The 13550-nt window shown below is 34.1% G+C and overlaps 1 pseudogene; it reads right to left on the reverse strand.

Moving 5' to 3' along the window:
* Positions 1-12302: 12302 nt before the first annotated feature.
* Positions 12303-12689, reverse strand: LOC131493359 (mediator of RNA polymerase II transcription subunit 21-like; annotated as a pseudogene).
* Positions 12690-13550: the final 861 nt, after the last annotated feature.

Below are 13550 nucleotides of genomic sequence, written 5' to 3' on the forward strand. Positions count from 1 at the left end.
TGAGGAAGTGATAAGAGATTTTAAGAAGTGTGATTTTGATCTCTGTCTGCCGTTCAGTTTTCAAGAAAAGCAAATAAGAAAGAGTTATTTTGAAAATATTTTTTCTTTGCTGTTTCTTTGATTATGCCATCAGTCTGGGCCTGGAATGTATCACAGTAGCAACCAAGTCACTGAAATGTTAATAAGCTTTTTAAAAGAATATACAAAGTAATTTTTAAAATATCTTATTCAATTTGCCATACACATTCATCACACATATGTAACTTCTGGTGTTGGTTTGGCCTATAACCTTGTTAAGTTTTCTCAAATATATAAAGACATATCCAAATACACCTAATTTTAAGTGAGAAATGTACATGTATTTTTATATGAGAATATTATATTAATATATAAATACATATTGGTATATGTGTATATAGGTATAAAGTATTCATTTAAATATGTCGTATTTGTCTTTTTAGGTCATTATGTGTAGATCTACCTAATTCTTTCTAATAGCTGAATACTATTCCATGGAATGAATGTTCCATAATATATGCACTAACTTCCATCTAGTGGAACTGCTTACATTTTTTTCTTTTGGAATTGCTTACATTTTTTTGATATTTTGCATAATGTTGAAATCATGCATCTTTATATACTATTTCTATAGTTTTTAAGGGAGAGTACTTCAGATGGAATTGCTAGACTAAATAAATAATTTAATAAATAATATAAATAAATTAGATTTTTTTACAAGTGTTTGTTGCCACAGTATTTTGCAAAAACAATTTTTATAATTTTCTCTCTCAGTAATTATGTTTGAGATTATATGCTAGTACTGGGTGTACTCAACTTTTTAAATGTTTTTCAGTCTGATAAAAAAATAGTATCTGGTTTGTTTTATTTTGCATTCATAACATTTTCAGATGAAAATGATCTTGGCACTTACTACCATTTCTCCCCATTCTATTTTCTTTTTTTTTCTTTTTTCTTTTTTAAAGTTTATTTATTCTTGACAGAGACAGTGGGAGAGACAGAGCATGAATGGGGGGAGAGACAGAAAGAGTGGGAGAGACAAAAATCTGAAATGGGCTCCAGGCTCTGAGCCTACAGCACACAGTCCAACGTGGGGCTCCAACCCACAAACCATGAGATCATGACCTGAGCAGAAGTCAGAGGCTTAACTGACTGAGCCACTCAGGGGCCCCTCTATTTTCTTCCTTGTAACACTAGATATTGGAATTCTGAGAATTTGGAAGGTGTAAGGTAAGCAGAAGTTGTTCTTTGGTCAATGCTAGGCAGATGCATGAGCTTAACTCAAAGTAAGGGTTGTAGTAGTAGGAGGACCCTATGCTTGCCTCATTCCTTGAACACAGCTAGATAAATATCAAATCATTCTGAATGCCCACAAATTGATGTGATGACTGACAGAACAAACTGCACACTAGAGGGAGAGAAGAGGCCACATCATTGAAGGTAGGAGGTGTGGAGATGTGGTTTTGGGGAGAAATGGATTGGGGCTGCTGTGGAGGGGAGAGAGCCCTTCTTGTGGAGAGAGGCTAGAGAGAGAGGAGCATGCAGGGTTTTGCACAAGGAAAACACTTCCCAAAATCCATTGACTGGAGAAATGAGAGGGGCTGATTTTTGTGATTTTTTGCAACTCATGGGGCTCAAAGACTAGAGTTTTAGAGGTCCATGATGTGGTTGGAATACAGCAAGGAGGGCATTGCAGTGCTCCTGTAGAGAAGGCAGGCAGGTTACACAGAGATAGATGGGGCAATCTGAGAATCCACAAAGACACACTGGGAGAGACGGTTGCCTCTTCTTGGAGCACATCTGAGAGAGGGGGCACTGCCTCTCTGAGGACAAAGGAGCCAGTGGGTGCCATTTCCCTCTCCAGCCCCTCAGCATAAACCAACTTCAGTAAACAGTACAGCACAAACACTAGCTGCCTAAACTGTTTACATCAAGTCCCATCCCTCTATGCTCTGCTAGTACCACTTTTCTTGGGCAATTATGCCTGAAAACCAGCACTGTGGGCCCATGCCCCAGAAGATCAGCACAACCCCCGCCCCCCCGCGACACACATTGTGTCTACTGACCACAGAGCTCTGCAAATCTTCAGCTGTAAATAGCATTCATCTGGAAATAGCATCTGATCTCTTTTAACAAACAACAAGAGCACACCTAGGTAAAACTCACCACACTTTGGACAAGGTCCAAAAACTCCCCACTGCAGGAGAAACTATGCAGAAGGCTACCCTGGGGGATAGAGCAGCCATAATACAGCAGAAGAGTGCACACAGCATATACCAGAGATACTTCCTGAGGCACCAAGCCCTGGACAGCATATGAACTCTTCTTCATAAAGCCATTACTCTCAGAAGCAGGAAGCATACCAGGATTTTCTAACACAGAGAATAAGACAGAGACCTACACAAAAAGCCAAAATGGAGGAATTCATACCAAAAGAAAGAACAAGAAAAGGTCATGGCCAGTGATTGAATCAAAACAGATATAAGCAATATTCCTGTCCATAATTTAAAGCAGCAATCATAAGGATACTATCTGGACTTGGGGAAAACATAGAAGACACCAGGGAGTCCATTGCAGTAGAGATAAAAGAGCTAAAAACTAGTCAGGTGAAAATGAAAAATGCAACAACTGAGATTTGAAACTGACTAGATAGAATGACCACAAGCATGGAAGAAAACAGAGGAATGAATAAGAGATATAGAAGATAAAATTATGGAAAATAATTAAGCTGAACAAAAGAGAGAAAGAAAAACTTTGGATCACCAATATAGACTTAGGGAACTCAGTGATTTCATCAAACATAATAACCATTTGTATCATAGGAGTCCCAAAAGAAGAAGAGAGGAAAAGGGGGGAAAAGGTTTACTCCCAGAAACTTCCCTAATCTGAGGAAGGAAACAGACATTCAAATCCAGGAAGCATAGAGAATTCCCATCCAAGTCAACAAAAGCAGGCCAATACCAAGACATATTGTAGTTAAATTTGCAAAATATAGAGATAAAGAAAAAATATTAAAAGCATCAAGACAAAAGAAGTCCCTAACTTACAAGGGAAGACAGATAAGGCCAGCAGCAGATCTTTCCACAGAATCTTGGCAGGGCAGAAGGGAACGGCATGATATATTCAATATGCTGAATGGGAAAAATATGCAGCCAAGAATACTCTATCCAGCAAGACTGTCATTCAGGATAGAAGGAAAGATAAAGAGTTTCCCAGACAAACAAAAGCTAAAGGAGATTGTGACCACTAAACTAGTCCTGTAAGAAATATTAAAGAGGACTCTTTGAGGGAGGAAGAAAGACCAAAAGTGACAAAGACTAGAAAGGAACACATAAAATCTCCAGATGATTACTCTGAATGTAAATGGCCTATATTCTCTAATTAAAAGACATAAGATGTCAGAATGTATTAAAAAAAAAAAGACCCATCTACATTCTGCCTATAAGAGACTGATTTTAGAGCTAAAGACACCTGCAGGTTGAAAGTAACAGGATAGAGAAACAGTTACCATGCAAATGCATGTCCAGAGAAAGCTGAAGTAGCAATATTTATATCAGACATACTAGATTTTAAACCAAAGACTGTAACAAGAGATGAAGTAGGGTACTATATCATAATAAAGGGGACTATCCAACAAAAAGATCTAACAATTATAAATATTTATGCCCCCAACTTGAGAGCACACAAATATATAAAACAATTAATAACAAACATAAAGGAATTCATTGATAATAATACAATAATAATACAGGACTTTAACACCCACTTACAGAAATGGACAGATGATCTAAACAAAAAATCAACCAGGAAACAATAGCTCTGAATGACACATTGAACCAGATAGACTTAATACATATATTCAGAACATTTCATCCTAAGCAACAGAATACACATTCTTTTCAAATGCACATGGGACATTCTCCAGAATAGATCACACACTAGGTCACAAATCAGGCCTCAACAAGGAAAAAGGATTGAGATGATACTATGCATATTTTTAGACCACAATGCTAAGAAATTTGAAGTCAACCACAGCATCCTCTGCAAATCTCTCACTTGTGCCCATGGCAGCTGTGACTATCAGAGATTACCACAGTCCTGGCCTTGGCAACAGCAGCAACTTCCTCATTCACTGGAGCCTAGCGGTGAACCTCAGAGCCTTAAGTGGCCTTTCCTGACTCTCTCAGGTCTTTCAGTGAGTGTGTAAGCACTTGATTTTCTGTAATAAATTCCTTCCTGTTAGAAATGCCTGTTGTGATTTCTGCTTCCCTTCTCTGAACACTATCTGATAGATTATTTTTGGTGATTGGCCATTTATATTTCCTTGTTTATCAAATACCTATTCATAATCATGGCCCACTTTTATTGTTCTTTAAAATTAATTTTTGGAATATTGATTCTTATTCCTTTTTGTGTTACTCCTTTTTCCTGTTTTTTTTTAACTTTAGTAAATGTTCTCTTGTCATACAGAAATTTTCATTTGTATGTATTCAAATCAAGTATTTTTTTCTTTATGACTCCCAGTTTCCTCTAATGCTTAGGAAGATCTTCCTCACTTCAGGTTATAAATATACTTGCCCATATTATTTTTCATGCTTTGTTACTTTATTCTTTTTTTTTTCTTTACTAAATTTGGAATTTATTTTTAAGTGTAGTATAAAATAGGGTTACATACTCATTTTCTTCTGAATTAAGAGCCAATTGTCCTAAAATATTAATTATAACACTTTCTTTCCCCCTTTCACATGTGAACTTTGTATTTTTGAATTTCATTGAATTTCATATGTGAATCCATTATTAGGACTTCTATTATCTTTCACTGATATTTCTGTATATATTTTTTTCATCACTATATATTTTTTAATCACCATTGCTTTTTAATAATATTTGTTCTCTGGTAATGCAATTCTCTTGAAAATTCTCACACATCTATTTTTTTCTATGAATTTTGGAATGACTTTTCCAGTTCAAAAAACTTTGTTAAGCATTACACCAAATATGATTTAATTGCATTAAATAGATAGATAACGTGGATAGAGATAAGTACACAAAAATTTGGAAAGGATTGATACTTTAGGACTATTAAGGACTATCTAAAATCAAGTACTGAAAGAGCATGTTTCTGAATTTATTCAGATTATATTGCATGATTTTCAAAAAATCTCATAGTTTTCTTCAATAGCTTGTAGTTTTCTCATTAAAGTGCCTATAAATGGGACAACATACACCATGCAATTACATCTTTCTAGTCACTAAAATAGTGAAATGATTTATTCACTTATTCATATATCTCACTGTCTTTCATGTAGTAATTAATGAACCCAACGATTTATTACTTGAGAGTTTGCCCTATACTTCTCTTGGTACTATATATATATATATATATATATATATATATATAGTATATACACATATATATATATATATATATATATAGTATATACACACATATATATATATATATAGTATATACACACACATATATATATATATATATAGTATATACACACACATATATATATATATATATAGTATATACACATATATATATATATATATATATAGTATATATATATATATATATATAAAGTCACAAGGGATTCAGGAACCCTTAGAAACTGTTATATACGTGTGTTTTCAGGGGAGGGGAGTCTCAACTTTCAGGAGATTCTCAAAGGACCCCTTAGTTCAAAAAAAGGTCAAGAATCATCAATATAATAAAAAAGAATGAAGTATTAATACATGGTACAACATGGATGAACACTTAGATGATAGATAGATAGATTAGATAGATAGATATACACAGATGATAGATACAAAGATAGGTGCAGATGTAGATACAGTGTATTGGTTCTATTTCCCTAGAGAATTTTGACTAAAAAAGTTTTCAAATATTTGGGGATTTTCAAGAGATCTTTCTATGTTTGATTTTTAATTCATTCTATTATAGTCAGAAAATATACTTTATATTTATTGTATTGTGTGTATAGTCAGACAATACACTTTATATGATTTAAATATTTTTTAAATTTAGTGAGAATTGTTTCTGCCTCAAATATGACAGTCTTGGCAAATATTATGTGTGCATTTGAAACTAATGTGTATTCTGCTATTTTGGGGTAAAATGTCCCAGAAATGTGTTTTAGGTCCAGTTACTTGAGAGTGTTGTTCAAATTTTTATATATTTACTGATGTGGTATTCCATTATATACGATACTTGTTTTGTCCATTTTGCAAGAGGGAAGCTGAAATCTCCCACTGTAATTATGAATTTTCCTAGTCTCATTACAGATCTGTCAGTTTTTGCTTCAGTATTTTCAAATTCTGTTCATAAGTTTATAAATGTTTAGGACTGCTATATTAATATTTGAATTGACCCCTTTATTTTTATGAGATGACTTTATGCATGACTGTATTTTTATTGATGTGAAATCTACCTGTTCTGATATTAGTATCGTCTCTTCAGCTTACTTTTGAGTAGCAGTAGCATTTGCTTTCTATTTATTCCACCTCTTCTTTTTTCTTTCTTATTTGCTTTCTATTTGTCTCATCTGCTTTTTCTCCTTTTTCCCTCTGTCTTCTTTTGCATTGTGTATTTTTTATTATTTCTATTATTTCATTTCATCTTTTTTGTTCATTTACTAGTTATAACATTGTCTTTTGTTACTTTAGTGATTGGATCAGCATTTATGGAGTACATCTTTAACTCATCCTAGTCCATCTACCTGTAAGTAATGTTATCCCACTTTACCTTGAGCATAAGTTCCTTACAAGAGTATCCTTTGATCTCTCCCTTCTGGCATTTGTGTTGTTGTCCAACACTTACTTCCACGCATGTTATAAACCCCAACACACAAAGAAAAACTGCTGCCCTCCCATGTTGTTATTCATCCAAAGCTTACACAATAGATTACTACACTCCTGGGAAAATGGTCCCCTTTCTCTACAAATGAAAAAAGATGGCCTCTCTCTGCCTACAACTAGAGACATCCAGGTTAGAAGAGGACAAAGTAATGTCTCTTAATGCTTTCAGGAAACCATATTCTTTTTGAAATAAGTATTTTTAACTTTAAGTGTGTTTTACCAAACTTTAGCTGAGGTTGTTTTCTTTTGATGGTGCTAAGCAATAATTGCACCAGCATCTAATGATCTTGTGGGGAAAATACAAACCATATACACATGATTTACAGCATACATGCCATTTTATATCCTAACATTGATAATAAATAGGTGATTATGTTTATGAGCACATATAAATATGGTCTTTATAATTCAGTATTCAGATTTTACCTTGTGTAACAGCTAATGTCAACTATTTTGCATCTTAATATAATATATAAAATGTTTATAAAAGGTACAGGCACACTGGTATATCTTGGTTCAGATAACTTTATGAATGGGTTTACAGCTTTTGGAAAAAAAAAGGAATATAGTCACAGAGAAGTATATATATATATATATATATATATATATATATACACATACATATATATAGTTTCATATATATGGTTTCATATATATGTATATATATATATGGTTTCATATGGATAGACAGATAGATAGATAGATGAAAGAGAGAGAGGTTTTAAAGATTTAGCTCATTGGCTCATGTAATTGTTGTGGGGCCTGGCAAATCTGAAATCTGTTTGTCAAGCCAGCAGAGTAGAAATTCAGGTAAGAGATCATAGTGCATTATTGAGTCTGAAGCCTGGAAATTCAGGAAGAATTTTTATGTTGCAATGTGGAAGCAGAATGCCTTTTTTGGGATACCTGTCTTTTCTCTTAAGGCCTTCAACTAATTGTGTAAGGTTCATTCACATTATGGAGGATAATCTATTCATTTGTTTTGTTTTGTTTTAAAATATAATTTATTATCAACTTAGCTAACATACAGAATACATACAGTGTGCTCTTGGCTTTGGAAGTAGATTCCCAGAATTCATCACTTACATACAATGCCCAGTACTCATTCCAACAAGTGCCTCCTTCAATCTGCTTTATTTCTACTCAACTGATTGTAAATGTAAGTTACATCTAAATACCGTTACAGCAACATCCAGACTAGTGTTTGCCCAAACAGACTATGGTCACTATGCCATAGTCTAGCCAAGTTGACATATAAAATTTACTATCACAGAAAGTAAATAAAACATATCTAAATTACCTATTGGTCAAAGAAAAAAATCAAAAAGAAAATTAAAAATATATTTTTATCTGAATGAAAATTAAAACACAATATGGTAAAATTTGGGGGATGAACCAAAAGCAGTGGAATATTATGCCACTAAACATTTATATTGGGAATGAATGAAGATCCTTAATCAATTGGTTCAGCTTCCACCTTAACAAATTAGAAAAGAAAAAAAGTAATAAAGCAAATGAAACACAAATTAAGCAAAAGAAAAGAAATAATAAAGGTCATAGTGAAAAATCAATGAAATATAAATCAGATCCAAATGCTAGTCCTGCTCTCATATTTGAGAAGATCAATAAGATTGGTAAGCCTCTATTTAGATCAATCAAGAAAAAAATAGAAGACACAAATTACCAATATCCATTCTGTCCTATTGATCTGTGTGCATATTCTTTCACCAATGCCATATATTCGTTCTTCTCTTTATTATCATAACTTATATGCAGTCCTGAAATCAGGTAGTGGCAGTCTTCTATGTAAATATTTTTCAGAACTGTTTTGATTATCCTGTTTCTTTGTCTTTCTGTTCATATTTTAGAAGTAATTTGTAAATACTAAGAAACAAAAAAACAAACCAAAAAAACCCCCCAAACTTTGAGGGTTTGATTAGAATTGCATTGACCTACAGATTAAATTGAAGAGAATTTACATCTTAGCAATATTGTCTTCAAAACATAAACATAGTGTATCTCTCCATTTATTTAGGTCTTCTTTGATTTCTTTCATCAATGATTTTTTTTTAGTTTTCTGCATATAAATTCTGTACAAATTTTGTTAGCTTTATTCTTAAGATTTCATATTTACAGTGCTAGTGTAAATGGTATTTTTAAAATTTAAAATTCCAATTTTGCTGATAATTAAGATTGTGATTGACTTTTGTATATTGATTTTGTATCATGAGGCCATTCTAAAAATAGTCTTTAGTTCCAAGATCTGTTTTGTAGACATTGTGGTTTTCCTACATATGTAATCATATATTTGGATATTGTAACTATGTAGTTACAAAGGTAAGAAATAGTACTATGTCATCTAAATAATTCATATTTGGAAGAGACAAAATTATCCTCTTAAAAAATACATACAAAATTCTAATCACGATAAAACTGTAGCTTAACTGATGTTTGTAAACATATCTAAAGAAAATGTTAATAGACAGGAAATTTAGAAAAGATAAGCCAAAGGGCAAAGTGTTGACATTTAGAGACTAGGAATTAAACAACCGTCACATTTCAGGGATGATAGACACTGAATTTTAAGGAAAATGAGTAATGTTTCTGTTGTAGACAGGAATGACCCATCATATCTGAGCATGGCCTGGATGAAAATACCTCCATTTGTCTGATTTCATTTCCTCCAAACATCATATTGATTATCATTTGGCTTCAGGTTCTAAAGTCAGAGTGCTTTGGTTCTCTTCTGCCCCAGCATTCAAAGGTTAGCTGCAGGCTTTTCAATATCTTTAAGCTCTACTTCCTTCATTTGCAAAATAAAGGTAAAGATAGCACTTCCCTCATAGGATTGTCATGAGAATTAAATAAGATAATACAGGCCAATTTGCTAAAGCAGGCATTCCTAAGTAAAAGAGACATGGCAGATATCTGAGTTTCCACTGTTTTTCCTGGCACTTCTCTTAAAAACACGGCCAGATCAGAAAACCCCAGTAGCCAGAGGCTATGGAGTATACTGTTGCTTCATAAACCCCAGTAGCTTCCCAGGTGTAATCCCATAAGGGCAGAAAGAGGGCTGGGAGACACCAAAGACAGAGGCCACTCAAGATTGGTAGGTGGTAGGTTTAATAAGTCAGAAAATTTAATTAGGAGGCTCATCTTGGGCAGCTAGAGATGACCAGATTTCCACACCTGCCTGCCAAATCTTAACAGTTTATATAGAGGCCTTAACTGGATTCAGTCATGTATACTATCCAAATGGTCTCAGCAACATATTGCTCTCTTAAGGCTATGTCCTTGAAAATGGCTCCCATTGTGGGAACAGGGGAGACAGCTTACACTTCAAACACTGGGGAGGGATGAGGACACTCTTACTGCCTGGGTCCAGTTGTTCAGTCAACTGACATCACATAACAGTTACCTCCTCTAACCCGCATCAAGGACTGTGGGAGCATAGGGGGGCTGGAGATCATGGAGAGTTTTCTACATGAGGAAAGTGAACAGTAGCAATTAGACTCCTCTCCCGGGGCTTCCCAAATGGCTCAGTGAGAAGCAAATGGGCACCTGCTTGTGCTGAGGACATTAACAACCAAAAGTGGACTATAACAGCTAGTAAGACCTTCCTTTACCCCTTCTCTCTAATGCTTCCTTTCTTTTCCCAACCAAGGAGATGCTGGAAGGAGGAGAGACAATTGTGGGGCAAGAGGAATGAAAATGTCCACCACATGGCAACTCCTTTCCATTTGCTATCTTGCAGGCACTGGCCGTGAGAAGGTGAGCACTGAATTATCTATAAGATAGAATCAACTGGATTTTTAATACCTGAAAACAAAATCAAGCTTATATATCCTACCCAAAATGTCTTAAGAGACCAAAAAGGAAAAGTAAATTATTGAAGAAAAAATATAACATGTTCATATTTGTACTCTGCAGGAAACAGACTGGGCAATTAACAGGTTTTTGTAACTGGAAACATTTTTTTCCTAATTGGGAACTCTTATTTTTTAACTTTTTCATGTAAAAAAAAGGTTTTATTTTCCTTTTATCATATTAATGAAGTGTTGAAAAAATATGTGTAAAATGTGAAGCATAATAATAAAATTCACAACACAAACCAGCTGAAATTTAAGAACTAGAAGGTCACAGATATTATTTACTAAGTGCTCTCCCCTATTGCACATACCTGTTTCTACCCTAGAAGTCATTGTTCTCTTCAATTTGTGTTCAAGTTATCATTGTGTAGCAGACATCGTCAGTGCCCCACCTACATTCCCTTGGTATTCACAATTCCTGTAAATGCAGATGGAGTATTCCTGCAAGTGTATATGTAACACCATGCCTAGGGGATTTCTTTGGAGTGGATAAGGCAGGCTAGAAGTTCCAGAGAACTTGCTTTTTGATCTTTTTTAGTATCATTTAACACACACACACACACACACACACACACACACACCTCTTAGCAATACATTGTTCAGTTTTGTGGTATTATATATGTGATACCATATATTATATAGTTTTCTGACTCACTTTCTTCACTCAACATCGTGTTTCCAAAATTCATCTTTTTTTTGGCATATTTGTAATTCATTAATTTTATTACTTTGTATACTGTCTTGTGAATAAAGTTGAATCAACATAATTTTTTTGGTTCTCATTATTTATTCACTGATGGATATTTGGATTGCTTCCCTATTCTTTCTGTTATGAACACAGTGCTACTATGAACATAGTTATATAAGAATCTCAGGGCACCTATGCAAAAGTTGTATATGTAATGTTCATTCCAAAGTGGTTGTAGCAATTTACACTCCCTCCAGTATAAGAATTCCCATTGAACCAAATGCTCTGCAACATTTGGTCTTGACAGCTTTCTTGACTGTTTTGTAGTGCTGCCTTTATCATACATTGAGTTCTCATACATAGATAGGTGTGTCTGGACTCATTGGAATAGTCAGCGGTTCATTTACATGCTATTGCACCAATAGCATGTAACAGTTATTACTCTTTTGTAGAATATCTTAATATATCTGGTAGAACAAGTTTCCCTCTTGTGTTTTTAATCTTTTATGTTTTTTGAATTTTAAAGTACATCTGTTTAATTATATTATAACCATTAATGCAATATCTGCCTCAATAATTTCATTCTGACAATAAAAAAAGATGGCATAATGATGGTTTTAAAGCTGGTTCAATCACAATTTTAGAGGCTTATTTATCAAGAGTGAAAACAGAAGACTATTAAAAATAGCTAAAAAGGTAACATGTGTCATAGTGCTTAATGTTTCTGTAACTGTTGGTAAGGCTTACACCTACGTCTGATGCAGAATTCTTAATGACACTGAAATAGTCAACCGCAAGGTATGTACTGGTACTGTGGGTCTGGGAGAGACTGGGGATGGGTACTACTCCTCGTCTCCAGTTGTGACTATGCAACAGGAGCAAGTGCGTTTTGTATCTATTCCAGAAGCCCGTCCCCTCCATAAATAACATCCTCCAGATATGTAGCAGCTTCGTGGCTTTCTTCTTCCAGCTTGTACAAGCTAGCAGCCTGTATGTAAAGCAGCTGTAGATTCTTCACTGAGTAATGAATGGATCAAAACATCCATGTCTTTTGCTGTTCTTGCGATCAGTGCGGCAAAAAGCTAGACGTATTCTTCTGTAGGATTAGTTGGCAGATCTTCGTTCTTTGCTGTCTGAGCATCAGGAAAAGGGGCGGGAGGGCCACAATGCTGTAACACTCCAATGGCATTACAAAACTGATCTGCAAGGGCACTCACCACGTCCTGCAGCTGTGTGAGCCTATCAGCCATGTTCCTCCACGAGCTAAGGGAGGCCAGAGACCCTCTTTTGTTTTTACAGGTTAACTATCTGTGGCTCATTTCTTTTTCTGAAATAAATTTTAGAGTAATCATTCTTCAAAACATACAACAGATTTTGTTTGTGGTTCCCTTGAATATTTATTTAGGTTGATTTAGGCAGTAGTGACTTCTTATAATATTGAGACATACGCAAAAGCATGAAACACCTCTTTATTTAAATCATCTTTTATGTTATTTACAGCTTTGAGGTTTTGTTCACAGAGGTCTTATGTATTCTTTTAAGAAAGCAATTTATTGTTATTGTTGCTATTGCATTATCCTCTTAAAGTTAATTTCTATTTGGCTATCGTTGGTCTAGAGAACCAAATTTCTCTTAAATAGGTGTTCACATTATCTGCAAATTATGTCAGTTTTATATCTCATCTTCTATTGCATATATTATTTATTTTTCTTTCTTTATAGTCTTTGCCAGAACCTCCAATAGCATGTTAAATAGTAGCAGTGTTAGTAGACCTTTTTGTCCTGTTCCTCATCTTACAAGGAACACATTAAAAGTTTTTCCATTAGGTACAAAATTTGTTGTAGGTTTTGGTATATATATCTTACAAGTTAGTCTTCTTCTATTCTTAATTTGCTAATAATGCCTTTTAGATAATGACAGCTTGCCTTTTATCAAATACGTTTTTTGCCTCAATTGTAAAAATTACATAATTTTTTCTCTTTAGTCTATTAATATCATGAATTATAATTGATTAAATTCAATTTATTTTAAATTATAAGACTATTCACTGGATGTGAAGAGAGAAATATGACATTTAGAGCTGCTGTAGTGTGGGCAAAGACCTTGTTTAA

Source organism: Neofelis nebulosa, chromosome 2, assembly GCF_028018385.1.
Source record: "Neofelis nebulosa isolate mNeoNeb1 chromosome 2, mNeoNeb1.pri, whole genome shotgun sequence".
Classification (NCBI taxonomy): Eukaryota; Metazoa; Chordata; class Mammalia; order Carnivora; family Felidae; genus Neofelis; species Neofelis nebulosa.